Source organism: Patagioenas fasciata, unplaced genomic scaffold (genome assembly GCF_037038585.1).
Source record: "Patagioenas fasciata isolate bPatFas1 unplaced genomic scaffold, bPatFas1.hap1 Unplaced_6, whole genome shotgun sequence".
Taxonomy (NCBI): Eukaryota; Metazoa; Chordata; class Aves; order Columbiformes; family Columbidae; genus Patagioenas; species Patagioenas fasciata.
In genome coordinates this window covers 1,795,883-1,813,684 of record NW_027288778.1, presented here as the reverse complement: position 1 = coordinate 1,813,684, position 17,802 = coordinate 1,795,883, and the positions used below count along the sequence as shown (strand labels likewise).

Below are 17,802 nucleotides of genomic sequence, written 5' to 3'. Positions count from 1 at the left end.
GGTCATGAGATGCACTTGGACCATTTTCCCTGCCCTGGGAGACTGTGGTGACAAAATGAACTTAATGAACTTTTCAAAGGAAGGTCCACTGATTAATTACTCCTGTGTATATATGTACATATGTATATATATATATATAGTAGTAGTGATTAATTAGATTGTATTGATAGATTGTATTGATAAGGTTTAAGTATTCAGTGAATGTCATATGATAAGGGGTGGAATGTCCTGGTTTTGTTAAAAACAAGTTTCTCTTTTAGTGAATTTGCCTGTCAGCCAAAGCCTTCATGTCAGCTGCATTTTCCTGGAGAACCAGACACATGTTTTGGCAAACCCAGCAAGGGAATGGAAACTTATTGACAAGCACAGATGGACATCTCGCGAGAGGGGCAACGAGAAACTGGTGAGCAACTGTGTATAACATTCCGTTCACGTGAATACTTCATATAAAAGTGGGAGATCACGAGGATCTCGTCCCTTTTCCTTCCCTTTTGCCTTTTTCCTTCCCTTCTGCTCATGGCCGACATCAGGAGAGGACCTTGCTGGTCGTCCCTGCGAACGGAGGCCAGTGAGAGACTGAATCCAGCTCCGGTTGGCTGCAGAGTCTGATCCAGGACTTTGGGTGCTGGCTCTGCAGTTGCTCAGACTTACAAGATGGGTTTTGTATATTTGTATCATTTTCTCTGTTCTCATCAGTAGCATCAGTAAAACATCTTGAACTTTTCCAGCTCTCTCCCCTCTGTGCTTCTTCCCCTCCCGATCGCCTGTGCTGAGTGGGAAGGGGGGAGAGGGAGGGGAAAAAGGGGGAATTGGGGGGGGGGAGAGGAGGTTGACAACACATCTGGCAGGGTTTGATTGTCACACGCAATCCTAACCCTCGACAGGGACAAAGGGGGTCCTGGGATGTCACAATGGGCCCTGGGGACAACGGGGGGTCCTGGGATGTCACAATGGGCCCTGGGGACAAAGGGCGGTCGCCAGGATATCACAATGGGCTCTGGTGACAATGGGGTCCCCAGGATGTCACAATGGGCCCTGGGGACAAGTTGGGGTCCCCTGAATTTCACAATGGGCCCTGGGGACAAAGAGGGCTCCCCAGCATATCACAATGGGCCCTGGGGACAATGGGGGGTCCTGGGACGTCACAATGGGCCCTGGGGACAAGGGGGGGTCCCCAGGATGTCACAATGGGCCCTGGGGACAAAGGGGGTCCCCACGGTATCAGAATGGGCCCTGGGGACAAAGGGGGGTCCCCTGAATGTCACAATGGGCCCTGGGGACAATGGGGGGTCCTGGGATGTCTCAATGAGCCCTGCAGACAAGGGTGGTACCCACGGTGTCACAATGGGCCCCGGGCACAACGGGGGGTCCCCATAGTGTCACAATGGGTCCTGGGGACAATGGGGGGTCCTGGGACGTCACAATGGGCCCTGGGGACAAGGGGGGGTCCCCAGGATGTCACAATGGGCCCTGGGGAAAAAGAGGGGTCCCCTGAATGTCACAATGGGCCCTGGGGACAAGGGGGTGCAGAGGATGTCACAATGGGCCCTGGGGACAATGGGGGGTCCTGGGATGTCACAATGGGCCCTGGGGACAATGGGAGTCCCCAGGGTGTCACAATGGGCCTTGGGAACAAGGGGGTCCCCCAGATATCACAATGGGCCCTGGGGACAATGTAAGGTCCTGGGCTGTCACAATGAACCCTGAGGACAAGGGGGGTCCCCAGGATGTCACAATGAAGTCTTGGGACAAAGGGGGTCCCCAGGATGTCACAATGGGCCCTGGGGACAAAGGGGGTCCCCACGGTATCAGAATGGGCCCTGAGGACAAGGGGGGTCCCCTGAATGTCACAATGGGCCCTGGGGACAATGGGGGGTCCTGGGATGTCACAATGAGCCCTGCAGACAAGGGTGGTACCCACAGTGTCACAATGGGCCCTGGGCACAAGGGGGGGTCCCCATAGTGTCACAATGGACCCTGGGGACAAGGGGGTGCCGAGGATGTCACAATGGGCACTGGGGACAATGGGGGGTCCTGGGACCGCACAATGGGCCCTGAGGACAATGGTGGGTCCCCTGAATGTCAAAATGGGCCCTGGGGACAAAGGGGGGTCCGCAGGATGTCACAATGGGCACTGGGGACAAAGGGGGGGTCCCCAGGATGTCACAATGGGCCCTGGGGACAATGTGGGGTCCTGGGATTTCACAATGGGCCCCAGTGACAAAGGGGGTCCCCTGAATGTCACAATGGGTCCTGGGGACAATGGGGGGTCCTGGGACGTCACAATGGGCCCTGGGGACAAGGGGGGGTCCCCAGGATGTCACAATGGGCCCTGGGGACAAAGAGGGGTCCCCTGAATGTCACAATGGGCCCTCGGGACAAGGGCGTCCCCCAGATGTCACAATGGGCCATGGGGACAATGGGGTTGCCCAGGATGTCACAATGGGCCCTGGGGACAATGGGAGTCCCCAAGGTGTCAGAACGAGCCCTGGGGACAAAGTGGAATCCTGGAATGTCACAATGGCCCCCAGTGACAAAGGGGTTCCCCATGGTGCCACAATGGGCCGTGGGGACAAAAGGGGTCCCCAGGATTTCACAATAGCACTGGGGACAAAGGGGGGTCATGGGATGTCACAATGGGCTCCAGTGACAAAGAGGGTCCTCATGGTGCCACAATGGGCCCTGGGGACAAAGGGGGTCCCCTGGATGTCACAATGGGCCCTGGGGACAAGGAGGGTCCCCAGCATGTCACAATTGGCCCTGGGGACAAAGGGGGTCCCCACGGTATCAGTATGGGCCCTGGGGACAAAGGGGGGTCCTGGGACGTCACAATGGGCCCTGGGGACAAGGGGGGGTCCCCAGGATGTCACAATGGGCCCTGGGGACAAGGGGTTGCAGTGGATGTCACAATGGGCCCTGGGGACAATGGGGGGTGTCCAGGATGTGAGAATGAGTCCTGAGGACAAGGGGGGGTCCCCATGGTGTCACAATGGGTCCCCAGTGACAAGGAGGGGTCCCCATGGTGTCACAATAGGCCCTGGGGACAAAGTGGGGTCCAAGAATGTCACAATGGGCCCTGGGGACAATGGCGGGTCCTGGGACGTCACAATGGGCCCTGGGGACAAGGGGGGGTCCCCTGGATGTCACAATGGGCCCTGGGGACAAGGAGGGATTCCCAGGACGTCACAATGGGCCCTGGGGACAAGGGGGTGTCCCCAGGATGTCACAATGGGCCCTGCGGACAAGGGTGGTACCCACGGTGTCACAATGGGCACTGGGCACAAGGTGGGGTCCCTATAGTTTCACAATGGGTCCTGGGGACAAGTGGGGTCCCCTGAAAGTCACAATGGGCCCTGGGGACAATGTGGGGTCCTGGGATGTCACAATGGGCGCCAGTGACAAACGGGGGCCCCTGAATGTCACAATGGGCCCTGGGGACAATGGGGGGTCCCGGGACGTCACAATGGGCCCTGGGGACAAGGAGGGATGCCCAGGATGACACAATGGGCCCTGGGGACAAAGAGGCGTCCCCTGAATGTCACAATGGGCCCTGGGGACAAGGGGGTGCCGAGGATGTCACAATGGGCCCTGGGGACAAGGGAGATCCCCATGGTGTCACAATAAGCCCTGGGGACAAAGTGGGGTCCTGGGATGTCACAATGGGCCCTGGGGACAATGGGGGTCCTGGGACGTCACAATGGGCCCTGGGGACAATGGGGGTCCCCACGGTGCCACGATGGGTCCTGGGGACAAGGGCGTCCCCCTAGATGTCACAATGGGCCCTGGGGACAATGGGGTTGCCCAGGATGTCACAATGGACCCTGGGGACAAAGGGGGGTGGGCAGGATGTCACAATGGGCACTGGGGACAAAGGGGGGGTCCCCATGGTGTCACAATGGGTCCCCAGTGACAAGGAGGGTTCCCCATGGTGTCACAATAGGCCCTGGGGACAAAGTGGGGTCCTAGAATGTCACAATGAGCCCTGGGGACAAAGGGGGGTCCTGGGATGTCACAATGGGCCCTGGGGACAAGAGGGGATTCCTAGGATGTCACAATGGGCCCTGGGGACTAATGTGGTCCCCACGGTGTCACAATATGTCCTGGAGACAAAGAGGGGTCCCCAGGATGTCTCAATGGGCCCTGAGGACAATGGGAGGTCCCCATGGTGTCACAATGGGTCCCCAGTGACAAGGGAGGTCTCCACGGTGCCAGGATGGGTCCTGGGGACAAGGAGGTCCCCAGGATGTCACAATGGGCCGTGGGGACAAAGAGGCTCCCCAGGATGTCACAATGGGACCTGGGGACAAGGGGGTCTCCAGGAACTCACAATGGGCTCTGGGGACAATGGAGGTTCCCCAGGATGTTCACAATAGGCCCTGAGGACAAGGGGTGGTCCCCATGCTGTCACAATGGGTCTCCAGTGACAAGGGGGTCCCCAAGGTGTCACAATGGGCCCTGGGGACAATGGGGGGTCCTGGGACGTAACAATAGGCCCTGGGGACAAGGGGGTTCCCCACAGTGTCACAATGGGCCCTGGGGACAAAGGGGGTCCGCACGGTGTTACAATGGTCCCGGGGGACAAAGGGGGATGCCCAGGATGTCACAATGGGCCCTGAGGACAAGGGGGGGTCCCCATGGTGTCACAATGGGTCCCCAGTGACAAGGAGGGTCCCCATGGTGTCATGATGGGTCCTGGGGACAAGGGGGTCCCCAGGATGTAACAATGGACCCTGGGGACAATGGGGGGTCCTGGGACGTCACAATGGGTCCCAGTGACATGGGGGTCCCCAGGATGTCACAATGGGCCCTGGGGACAATGTGGGGTCCTGGGATGTCACAATGGGCCCCAGGGACAAAGGGGGTCCCCTGAATGTCACAATGGGCCCTGGGGACAATGGGGGGTCCTGGGACGTCACAATGGGCCCTGGGGACAAGGAGGGATCCCCAGGATGTCACAATGGGCCCTGGGGACAATGGGGGGTCCTGGGACGTCACAATGGGCCCTAGGGACAAGAGGGGGTCCCCAGGATGTCACAATGGGCCCTGGGGACAAGGGGGTGCCGAGGATGTCACAATGGGCCCTGGGGACAATGGGGGTCCTGGGACGTCACAATGGGCCCTGGGGACACAGAGGGTCCCTAGGACATCACAATCAGCCCTGGCGACAAGATGGGGTCCCCTGAGAGTCACAATGAGCCCTGGGAAGAGAGGGGGCTCCCAAGGACATCACAATGGGCCCTGGGAACAATGGGGGGTCCTGGGACGTCACAATGGGCCCCAGTGACAAAGGGGGTCCCCTGAATGTCACAATGGGCCCTGGGGACAATGGGGGGTCCTGGGACGTCACAATGGGCCCTGGGGACAAGGGGGGGTCCCCAGGATGTCACAATGGGCCCTGAAGACAAAGAGGGGTCCCCTGAATGTCACAATGGGCCCTGGGGACAATGGGGGGTCCTGGGATGTCACAATGGGCCCTGGGGACAAAGTAAGGTCCTGGGATGTCACAATGGGCCCTGGGGACAAGGGGGGGTCCCCAGGATGTCACAATGGGCCTTGGGAACAAGGGGGTCCCCCAGATATCACAATGGGCCCTGGGGACAATGTAAGGTCCTGGGCTGTCACAATGGACCCTGAGGACAAGGGGGGTCCCCAGGATGTCACAATGAAGTCTTGGGACAAAGGGGGTCCCCAGGATGTTCACAATGGGCCCTGGGGACCAGGGGGGGTCCTGGGATGTCACAATGGGCCCCAGTGACAAAGGGGGTCCCTATGGTGCCACAATGGGCCCTGGGGACAAAGGGGGTCCCCTGGATGTCACAATGGGCCCTGGGGACAAGGAGGGTCCCCAGGATGTCACAATGGGCCCTGGGGACAAAGGGGTCCCCACGGTATCAGAATGGGCCCTGGGGACAAGGGGGGTCCCCTGAATGTCACAATGGGCCCTGGGGACAATGGGGGGTCCTGGGATGTCACAATGAGCCCTGCAGACAAGGGTGGTACCCACAGTGTCACAATGGGCCCTGGGCACAAGGGGGGGTCCCCATAGTGTCACAATGGACCCTGGGGACAAGGGGGTCCGCAGGATGTCACAATGGGCCCTGGGGACAATGGGGGGTCCTGGGACCTCACAATGGGCCCTGAGGACAATGGTGGGTCCCCTGAATGTCAAAATGGGCCCTGGGGACAAAGGGGGGTCCGCAGGATGTCACAATGGGCACTGGAGACAAAGGGGGGGTCCCCAGGATGTCACAATGGGCCCTGGGGACAGTGTGGGGTCCTGGGTTTTCACAATGGACCCCAGTGACAAAGGGGGTCCCCTGAATGTCACAATGGGTCCTGGGGACAAGGAGGGATTCCCAAAATGTCACAATGGGCCCTGGGGACAAGGGGGTGTCCCCAGGATGTCACAATGGGCCCTGCGGACAAGGGTGGTACCCACGGTGTCACAATGGGCACTGGGCACAAGGGGGGGTCCCTATAGTGTCACAATGGGTCCTGGGGACAAGTGGAGTCCCCTGAAAGTCACAATGGGCCCTTGGGACAATGTGGGGTCCTGGGATCTCACAATGGGCCCCAATGACAAACGGGGGCCCCTGAATGTCACAATGGGCCCTGGGGACAAAGGGCGGTCCTCAGGATATCACAATGGGCCCTGGGGACAAAAGGTGGTCGCCAGGATATCACAATGGGCTTTGGTGTCAATGGGGTCCCCAGGATGTCACAATGGGCCCTGGGGACAAAGAGTGTCCCCAGGATATCAGAATGGGCCCTGAGGACAAGCTGGGGTCCCCTGAATTTCACAATGGGCCCTGGGGACAAAGAGGGCTCCCCAACATATCACAATGGGCCCTGGGGACAATGGGGGGTCCTGGGACGTCACAATGGGCCCTGGGGACAAGGGGGGGTCCCCAGGATGTCACAATGGGCCCTGGGGACAAAGAGGGGTCCCCTGAATGTCACAATGGGCCCTGGGGACAAGGGGGTGCAGTGGATGTCACAATGGGCCCTGGGGACAATGGGGGGCGTCCAGGATGTGAGAATGAGTCCTGAGGACAAGGCGGGGTCCCCATGGTATCACAATGGGTCCCCAGTGACAAGGAGGGGTCCCCATGGTGTCACAATAGGCCCTGGGGACAAAGTGGGGTCCAAGAATGTCACAATGGGCCCTGGGGACAAAAGCGGTTGCCATGGTGCCACAATGGGCCCTGGGGTCAAAGGGGGTCCCCATGGTGCTACAATGGGCCCTGGGGAAAAAGGGGGGTCCTGGGATGTCACAATAGGCCCCAGTGACAAAGAGGGTCCCCAGGATGTCACAATGGGCCCTGGGGACAAAGAGGGGTCCCCTGAATGTCACAATGGGCCCTGGGGACAAGGGGGTGCAGAGGATGTCACAATGGGCCCTGGGGACAAGGGTGGTACCCACAGGGTCACAATGGGCCCTGGGCAAAAGGGGGGGTCCCCATAGTGTCACAATGGGTCCTGAGGACAATGGGGGGTCCTGGGACGTCACAATGGGCTCTGGGGACAAGGGGGGGTCCCCAGGATGTCACAATGGGCCCTGGGGACAAAGAGGGGTCCCCTGAATGTCACAATGGGCCCTGGGGACAAGGGGGTGCTGAGGATGTCACAATGGGCCCTGGGGACAATGGGGGGTCCTCGGACATCACAATGGGCCCTGAAGACAAGGAGGGATCCCCAGGATGTCACAATGGGCCCTGGGGACAAAGAGGGGTCCCCTGAATGTCACAATGGGCCCTGGAGACAGAGGGGTGCAGTGGATGTCACAATGGGCCCTGGGGACAATGGGGGGTGTCCAGGATGTCAGAATGACTCCTGAGGACAAGGGGGGGTCCCCATGGTGTCACAATAGGCCCTGGGGACAAAGTGGGGTCCAAGAATGTCACAATGGGCCCTGGGGACAAAAGGGGTTGCCATAGTACCACAATGGGCCCTGGGGTCAAAGGGGGTCCCCATGGTGCTACAATGGGCCCTGGGGACAAAGGGGGGTCCTGGGATGTCACAATGGGCCCTGGGGACAAAGGGGGTGTCCCCATGGTGCCACAACAGGCCCTGGGAGCAAGGGGATGGCCAGGATGTCACAATGGGTCCTGGGGAAAATGGGGGGTGCCCAGGATGTCACAATGGACCCTGAGGACAAGCGGGGGTCTCCATGGTGTCACAATGGGCCCCAGTGACAAAGGGGGTCCCCTGAATGTGACAATAGGTCCTGGGGACAATGGGGGGTCCTGGGATGTCACAATGGGCCCTGGGGACAAGGAGGGATCCCCAGGATGTCACAATGGGCCCTGGGGACAATGGGGGGACCTGGGACGTCACAATGGGCCCTGGGGACAAGGGGGGGTCCCCAGGATGTCACAATGGGCCCTGGGGACAAGGGGGGGTCCCCAGGATGTCACAATGGGCCCTGGGGACAAAGAGGGGTCCCCTGAATGTCACAATGGGCCCTGGGGACAAGGGGGTGCAGAGGATGTCACAATGGGCCCTGGGGACAATGGGGGGTCCTGGGACGTCACAATGGGCCCTGGGGACAAGGGGGGGTCCCCAGGATGTCACAATGGGCCCTGGGGACAAGGGCGTGCCGAGGATGTCACAATGGGCCCTGGCGACAATGGGGGGTCCTGGGATGTCACAATGGGCCCTGGGGACAAGGGGGGGTCCCCAGGATGTCACAATGGGCCTTGGGAACAAGGGGGTCCCCAAGATATCACAATGGGCCCTGGGGACAATGTAAGGTCCTGGGCTGTCACAATGGACCCTGAGGACAAGGGGGGACCACAGGATGTCACAATGAAGTCTTGGGACAAAGGGGGTCCCCAGGATGTCACAATGGGCCCTGGGGACAAAGGGGGGTCCCCTGAATGTCACAATGGGCCCTGGGGACAATGGGGGGTCCTGGGATGTCACAATGGACCCTGGGGTCAAGGGGGTGCCGAGGATGTCACAATGGGCCCTGGGGACAATGGGGGGTCCTGGGACCTCACAATGGGCCCTGAGGACAATGGTGGGTCCCCTGAATGTCAAAATGGGCCCTGGGGACAAAGGGGGGTCCGCAGGATGTCACAATGGGACTGGGGATAAAGGGGAGGTCCCCATGGTGTCACAATGGGCCTAAGTGACAAGGAGGCTCCCCACAGTGCCACGATGGGTCCTGGGGACAAGGGCGTCCCCCAGATGTCACAATGGGCCCTGGGGACAATGGGGTTGCCCAGGATGTCACAATGGGCCCTGGGGACAATGGGAGGCCCCAAGGTGTTCAGAACGAGCCCTGGGGACAAAGTGGAATCCTGGAATGTCACAATGGCACCCAGTGACAAAGGGGTTCCCCATGGTGCCACAATGGGCCCTGGGGACAAAAGGGGTCCCCAGGATTTCACAATAGCACTGGGGACAAAGGGGGGTCATGGGATGTCACAATGGGCTCCAGTGACAAAGAGGGTCCTCATGGTGCCACAATGGGCCCTGGCGACAAAGGGGGTCCCCAGGATGTCACAATGGGCCCCAGTGACAAAGTGGGGTCCCCTGAATGTCACAATGGGCCCTGGGGACAATGGGGGGTCCTGGGATGTCACAATGAGCCCTGCAGACAAGGGTGGTACCCACGGTTTTACAATGGGCCCTGGGCACAAGGGGGGGTCCCCATAGTGTCACAATGGGTCCTGGGGACAAGTGGGGTCCCCAGGATGTCACAATGGGCCCTGGGGACAATGGGGGGTCCTGGGATGTCACAATGGGCCCTGGGGACAAGGGGGTGCCGAGGATGTCACAATGGGCCCTGGGGACAATGGGGGGTCCCCTGAATGTCAAAATGGGCCCTGGGGACAAAGTGGGGTCCTAGAATGTCACAATGAGCCCTGGGGACAATGTGGGGTCCTGGGATGTCACAATGGGCCCCAGTGACAAAGGGGGTCCCCTGAATGTCACAATGGGTCCTGGGGACAATGGGGGGTCCTGGGACGTCACAATGGGCCCTGGGGACAAGGAGGGATCCCCAGGATGTCACAATGGGTACTGGAGACAAAGGGGGGGTCCCCATGGTGTCACAATGGGCCCAAGTGACAAGGAGGGTCCCCATGGTGCCACGATGGGTCCTGGGGACAAGGGCGTCCCCCAGATTTCACAATGGGCCCTGGGGACAATGGGGTTGCCCAGGATGTCACAATGGACCCTGGGGACAAAGGGGGGCGCACAGGATGTCACAATGGGCACTGGGGACAAAGGGGGGGTCCCCATGGTGTCACAATGGGCCCAACTGACAAGGAAGGTCCCCACAGTGCCACGATGGCTCCTGGGGACAAGGGCGTTCCCCAGATTTCACAATGGGCCCTGGGGACAATGGGGTTGCCCAGGATGTCACAATGGGCCCTGGGGACAATGGGAGTCCCCAAGGTGTCAGAACGAGCCCTGGGGACAAAGTGGAATCCTGGGATGTCACAATGGCCCCCAGTGACAAAGGGGTTCCCCATGGTGCCACAATGGGCCCTGGGGACAAAAGGGGTCCCCAGGATTTCACAATAGCACAATGGGCCCTGGGGACAAGGGAGATCCCCATGGTGTCACAATAAGCCCTGGGGACAAAGTGGGGTCCTGGGATGTCACAATGGGCCCCAGTGACAAAGGGGTTCCCCATGGTGCCACAATGGGACGTGGGGACAAATGGGGTCCCCAGGATGTCACAATGAACCCTGGGGACAAACGGTGATCCTGGGACATTTCAATGGGCCCTGGGGACAAAGGGGGGACCCCAGGATGTCACAATGGGCCCTGGGGACAAAGGGGGTCTCCAGGACTCACAATGGGCTCTGGGGACAATGGAGGTTCCCCAGGATGTTCACAATAGGCCCTGAGGACAAGGGGTGGTCCCCATGGTGTCACAATGGGTCTCCAGTGACAAGGGGGTCTCCAAGGTGTCACAATGGGCCCTGGGGACAATGGGGGGTCCTGGGACGTAACAATAGGTCCTGGGGACAAGGGGGTTCCCCACAGTGTCACAATGGGCCCTGGGGACAAAGGGGGGTCCGCACGGTGTTACAATGGTCCCGGGGGACAGGGGGGATGCCCAGGATGTCACAATGGGCCCTGAGGACAAGGGGGGGTCCCCATGGTGTCACAATGGGTCCCCAGTGACAAGGAGGGTCCCCATGGTGTCATGATGGGTCCCAGTGACAAGGGGGTCCCCAGGATGTAACAATGGACCCTGGGGACAATGGGGGGTCCTGGGACGTCACAATGGGCCCTGGAGACAAAGGGGGTCTCCAGGATGTCACCATGGGCTCTGGGGACAATGCGGGGTCCTGGGACGTCACAATGGGCCCCAGTGACATGGGGATCCCCAGGATGTCACAATGGGCCCTGGGGACAAAGGGGGGTCACCTGAATGTCACAATGGGCCCCAGTGACAAAGGGGGTCCCCTGAATGTCACAATGGGCCCTGGGGACAATGGGGGGTCCTGGGACGTCACAATGGGCCCTGGGGACAAGGGGGGGTACCCATAGTGTCACAATGGGTCCTGGGGAAAATGGGGTCCCCAGGATGTCACAATGGGCCCTGGGGACAATGTGGGGTCCTGGGATGTCACAATGGGCCACAGTGACAAAGGGGGTCCCCTGAATGTTACAATAGGTCCTGAGGACAGTGGGGGGTCCTGGGACGTCACAATGGGCCCTGGGGACAAGGAGGGATCCCCAGGATGTCACAATGGGCCCTGGGGACAATGGGGGGTCCTGGGACGTCACAATGGGCCCCGTTGACAAGGGGGCATCCCCAGGATGTCAAAATGCGCCCTGGGGCCCAGGGGGGTCCTGCGATGTCACAATGGGCCCTGGGGACAAAGGGAGTCCCCTGGATGTCACAATGGACTCTGGGGACAAAGGGGATCCCCACGGTATCAGAATGGGCCCTGGGGACAAAGGGGGGTCCTGGCATGTCACAATGAGCCCTGCGGACAAGGGTGGTACCCACGGTGTCACAATGGGCCCTGGGAACAAGTGGGGTCCCCAGGATGTCACAATGTGTCCTGGGGACAGTGTGGGGTCCTGGGATGTCACAATGGGTCCCAGTGACAAAGGGGCCCCCTGAATGTCACAATGGGTCCTGGGGACAATGGGGGGTCCTGGGACGTCACAATGGGCCCTGGGGACAAGGGGGGGTCCCTTGGATGTCACAATGGGCCCCAGTGACAACGGGGGTCCCCAGGATGTGACAATGGGCCCTGGGGACAAAGAGGGGTCCACTGAATGTCACAGTGGGCCCTGGGGACAAGGGGGTGCAGTGGATGTCACAATGGGCCTTGGGGACAAGGGGGGTCCCCAGGATGTCACAATGGGCCCTGGGGACAATGGGGTTGCCCAGGATGTCACAATGGGCCCTGGGGACAATGGGAGTCCCCAAGGTGTCAGAACGAGCCCTGGGGACAAAGTGGAATCCTGGAATGTCACAATGGCCCCCAGTGACAAAGGGGTTCCCCATGGTGCCACAATGGGCCCTGGGGACAAAAGGGGTCCCCAGGATTTCACAATAGCACTGGGGACAAAGGGGGGTCATGGGATGTCACAATGGGCCCTGGGGACAAGGGAGATTCCCATGGTGTCACAATAAGCCCTGGGGACAAAGTGGGGTCCTGGGATGTCACAATGGGCTCTGGGGACAAGGAGGGTCCCCCAGGATGTCACAATGGGCCCTGGGGACAAAGGGGGTCCCGGGATGTCACAATGGGCCCCAGTGATAAAGAGGGTCCTCACGGTGCCACAATGGGCCCTGGGGACAAAGGGGGTCCACTGGATGTCACAATGGGCTCTGGGGACAAGGAGGGTCCCCAGGATGTCACAATGGGCCCTGTACACAAAGAGCGTCCCCAGCATGTCACAATTGGCCCTGGGGACAAAGGGGGTCCCGACGGTATTAGAATGGGCCCTGGGGACAAAGGGGGGTCCCCTGAATGTCACAATGGGCCCTGGGGACAGTGGGGGGTCCTGGGACGTCACAATGGGCCCTGGGGACAAGGGGGGGTCCCCAGGATGTCACAATGGGCCCTGGGGACAATGTGGGGTCCCCTGAATGTCACAATGGGCCCTGGGGACAAGGAGGTGCCGAGGATGTCACAATGGGCCCTGGGGACAATGGGGGGTCCCCTGAATGTCAAAATGGGCCCTGGGGACAAGGAGGGATTCCCAGGATGTCACAATGTGTCCTGGGGACAAGTGGGGTCCCCAGGATGTCACAAGGGCCCTGGGGACAATGTGGGGTCCTGGGATGTTACAATGGGCCCCAGTGACAAAGGGGGTCCCCATGGTGCCACAATGGGCTGTGGGGACAAAAGGGGTGCCCAGGATGTCACAATGGGCCCAAGTGACAAGGAGGGTCCCCACGGTGTCACGATGGGTCCTGGGGACAAGGGCGTCCCCCAGATGTCACAATGGGCCCTGGGGACAATGGGGTTGCCCAGGATGTCACAATGGGCCCTGGGGACAATGGGAGTCCCCAAGGTGTCAGAACGAGCCCTGGGGACAAAGTGGAATCCTGGAATGTCACAATGGCCCCCAGTGACAAAGGGGTTCCCCATGGTGCCACAATGGGCCCTGGGGACAAAAGGGGTCCCCAGGATTTCACAATAGCACTGGGGACAAAGGGGGGTCATGGGATGTCACAATGGGCCCTGGGGACAAGGGAGATTCCCATGGTGTCACAATAAGCCCTGGGGACAAAGTGGGGTCCTGGGATGTCACAATGGGCTCTGGGGACAAGGAGGGTCCCCCAGGATGTCACAATGGGCCCTGGGGACAAAGGGGGTCCCGGGATGTCACAATGGGCCCCAGTGATAAAGAGGGTCCTCACGGTGCCACAATGGGCCCTGGGGACAAAGGGGGTCCACTGGATGTCACAATGGGCTCTGGGGACAAGGAGGGTCCCCAGGATGTCACAATGGGCCCTGTACACAAAGAGCGTCCCCAGCATGTCACAATTGGCCCTGGGGACAAAGGGGGTCCCGACGGTATTAGAATGGGCCCTGGGGACAAAGGGGGGTCCCCTGAATGTCACAATGGGCCCTGGGGACAGTGGGGGGTCCTGGGACGTCACAATGGGCCCTGGGGACAAGGGGGGGTCCCCAGGATGTCACAATGGGCCCTGGGGACAATGTGGGGTCCCCTGAATGTCACAATGGGCCCTGGGGACAAGGAGGTGCCGAGGATGTCACAATGGGCCCTGGGGACAATGGGGGGTCCCCTGAATGTCAAAATGGGCCCTGGGGACAAGGAGGGATTCCCAGGATGTCACAATGTGTCCTGGGGACAAGTGGGGTCCCCAGGATGTCACAAGGGCCCTGGGGACAATGTGGGGTCCTGGGATGTTACAATGGGCCCCAGTGACAAAGGGGGTCCCCATGGTGCCACAATGGGCTGTGGGGACAAAAGGGGTGCCCAGGATGTCACAATGGGCCCAAGTGACAAGGAGGGTCCCCACGGTGTCACGATGGGTCCTGGGGACAAGGGCGTCCCCCAGATGTCACAATGGGCCCTGGGGACAATGGGGTTGCCCAGGATGTCACAATGGGCCCTGGGGACAATGGGAGTCCCCAAGGTGTCAGAACGAGCCCTGGGGACAAAGTGGAATCCTGGAATGTCACAATGGCCCCCAGTGACAAAGGGGTTCCCCATGGTGCCACAATGGGCCCTGGGGACAAAAGGGGTCCCCAGGATTTCACAATAGCACTGGGGATAAAGGGGGGTCATGGGATGTCACAATGGGCCCTGGGGACAAGGGAGATCCCCATGGTGTCACAATAAGCCCTGGGGACAAAGTGGGGTCCTGGGATGTCACAATGGGCCCCAGTGACAAAGGGGGTCCCCATGGTGCCACAATGGGCCGTGGGGACAAATGGGGTCCCCAGGATGTCATAATGAACCCTGGGGACAAACGGTGGTCCTGGGACATTTCAATGGGCCCTGGGGACAAAGGGGGGACCCCAGGATGTCACAATGGGCCCTGGGGACAAAGGGGGTCCCCTGGATGTCACAATGGGCTCTGGGGACAAGGAGGGTCCCCAGGATGTCACAATGGGTCCTGGGGACAAAGGGGGGTCCCGTGAATGTCACAATGGGCCCTAGGGACAAGGGGGTGCCGAGGAGGTCACAATGGGCCCTGGGGACAATGGGGGGTCCTGGGACGTCACAATGGGCCCTGGGGACAAGAGGGGATCCCTAGGATGTCACAATGGGCCCTGGGGACTAATGTGGTCCCCACGGTGTCACAATATGTCCTGGAGACAAAGGGGGGTCCCCAGGATGTCACAATGGGCCCTTGGGACAATGGGGTTCCTGGGATGTCACATTGGGTCCCCAGTGACAAAGGGGGTCCCCAGGATGTCTCAATGGGCCCTGAGGACAATGGGAGGTCCCCATGGTGTCACAATGGGTCCCCAGTAACAAGGGAGGTCTCCACGGTGCCAGGATGGGTCCTGGGGACAAGGGCGTCCCCCAGATGTCACAATGGGCCCTGGGGACAATGGGGTTGCCCAGGATGTCACAAGGGGCCCTGGGGACAAAGAGGCTGCCCAGGATGTCACAATGGGACCTGAGGACAAGGGGGTCTCCAGGAACTCAGAATGGGCTCTGGGGACAATGGAGGTTCCCCAGGATGTTCACAATAGGCCCTGAGGACAAGGGGTGGTCCCCATGATGTCACAACGGGTCTCCAGTGACAAGGGGGTCCCCAAGGTGTCACAATGGGCCCTGGGGACAATGCGGGGTCCTGGGACGTCACAATGGGCCCCAGTGACAAAGGGGGTCCCCTGAATGTCACAATGGGTCCTGGGGACAATGGGTGTTCCTGGGACGTCACAATGGGCCCTGGGGACAAGGAGGGATCCCCAGGATGTCACAATGGGCCCTGGGGACAAGAGGGGGTCCCCAGGATGTCACAATGGGCCCTGGGGACAAAGAGGGGTCCCCTGAATGTCACAATGGGCCCTGGGGACAAGGGGGTGCCGAGGATGTCACAATGGGCCCTGGGGACAATGGGGGTCCTGGGACGTCACAATGGGCCCTGGGGACACAGAGGGGCCCTAGGACGTCACAATCAGTCCTGGGGACAAGGTGGGGTCCCCTGAGAGTCACAATGAGCCCTGGGAAGAGAGGGGGCTCCCAAGGACATCACAATGGGCCCTGGGAACAATGGGGGGTCCTGGGACGTCACAATTGGCCCTGGGGACAAGCAGGGATCCCCAGGATGTCACAATGGGCCCTGGACACAATGGGGGGTCCTGGGACGTCACAATGGGTCCCGTTGACAAGGGGGCATCCCCAGGATGTCAAAATGCGCCCTGGGGCCCAGGGGGGTCCTGCGATGTCACAATGGGCCCTGGGGACAAAGGGGGTCCCCTGGATGTCACAATGGACTCTGGGGACAAAGGGGATCCCCACGGTATCAGAATGGGCCCTGGGGACAAAGGGGGGTCCTGCGATGTCACAATGAGCCCTGCAGAAAAGGGTGGTACCCACGGTGTCACAATGGGCCCTGGGAACAAGGGGGGGTCCCCATAGTGTCACAATGGGTCCTGGGGACAAGTGGGGTCCCCAGGATGTGACAATGTGTCCTGGGGACAATGTGGGGTCCTGGGATGTCACAATGGGCCCCAGTGACAAAGGGGCCACCTGAATGTCACAATGGGTCCTGGGGACAATGGGGGGTCCTGGGACGTCACAATGGGCCCTGGGGACAAGGGGGTGCCCTGAATGTCACAATGGGCCCTGGGGACAATGGGGGGTCCTGGGATGTCACAATGGGCCCCAGTGACAAGTGGGGGTCCCCAGGATGTCACAATGGGCCCTGGGGACAAAGAGTGGTGCCCTGAATGTCACAATGGGCCCTGGGGACAAGGGGGTGCAGTGGATGTCACAATGGGCCTTGGGGACAATGGGGGGTCCTGGAATGTCACAATGGGCCCTGGGGACAATGGGGGTCCCCAGGATGTCACAATGGGCCCTGGGGACAATGGGAGTCCCCAAGGTGTCAGAACAAGCCCTGGGGACAAAGTGGAATCCTGGAATGTCACAATGGCCCTCAGTGACAAAGGGGTTCCCCATGGTGTCACAATGGGCCCTGGGGACATAAGGGGTCCCCAGGATTTCACAATAGCACTGGGGACAAAGGGGGGTCATGGGATGTCACAATGGGCCCTGGGGACAAGGGAGATCCCCATGGTGTCACAATAAGCCCTGGGGACAAAGTGGGGTCATGGGATGTCACAATGGGCCCTGGGGACAAAGGGGGGTCCTGGGATGTCACAATGGGGCCCAGTGACAAAGAGGGTCCTCATGGTGCCACAATGGGCCCTGGGGACAAAGGGGGTCCCCTGGATGTCACAATGGGCTCTGGGGACAAGGAGGGTCCCCAGGATGTCACAATGGGCCCTGGGGACAAAGAGCGTCCTCAGCATGTCACAATGGGCCCTGGGGACAAAGAGGGGTCCCCTGAATATCACAATGGGCCCTGGGGACAATGGGGTGCAGTGGATGTCACAATGGGCCCTGGGGACAATGGGGGGTGTCCAGGATGTGAGAATGAGTCCTGAGGACAAGGGGGGGTCCCCATGGTGTCACAATGGGTCCCCAGTGACAAGGAGGGGTCCCCATGGTGTCACAATAGGTCCTGGGGACAAAGTGGGGTCCAAGAATGTCACAATGGGCCCTGGGGACAAAAGGGGTTGCCATGGTGCCACAATGGGCCCTGGGGTCAAAGGGGGTCCCCATGGTGCTACAATGGGCCCTGGGGACAAAGGGGGGTCC

The 17,802-nt window shown here is 60.5% G+C and overlaps 1 long non-coding RNA gene across 1 annotated transcript in view; it reads right to left on the bottom strand.

Moving 5' to 3' along the window:
* Positions 1-479: 479 nt before the first annotated feature.
* LOC139826901 (uncharacterized) overlaps positions 480-17,802 on the bottom strand; it is a 37,033-nt gene continuing 19,710 nt past the window's right edge. The window contains exon 3 of the long non-coding RNA XR_011737012.1: positions 480-769. This is a non-coding gene — a long non-coding RNA (uncharacterized lncRNA). The remainder of the gene's footprint in view (positions 770-17,802) is intronic.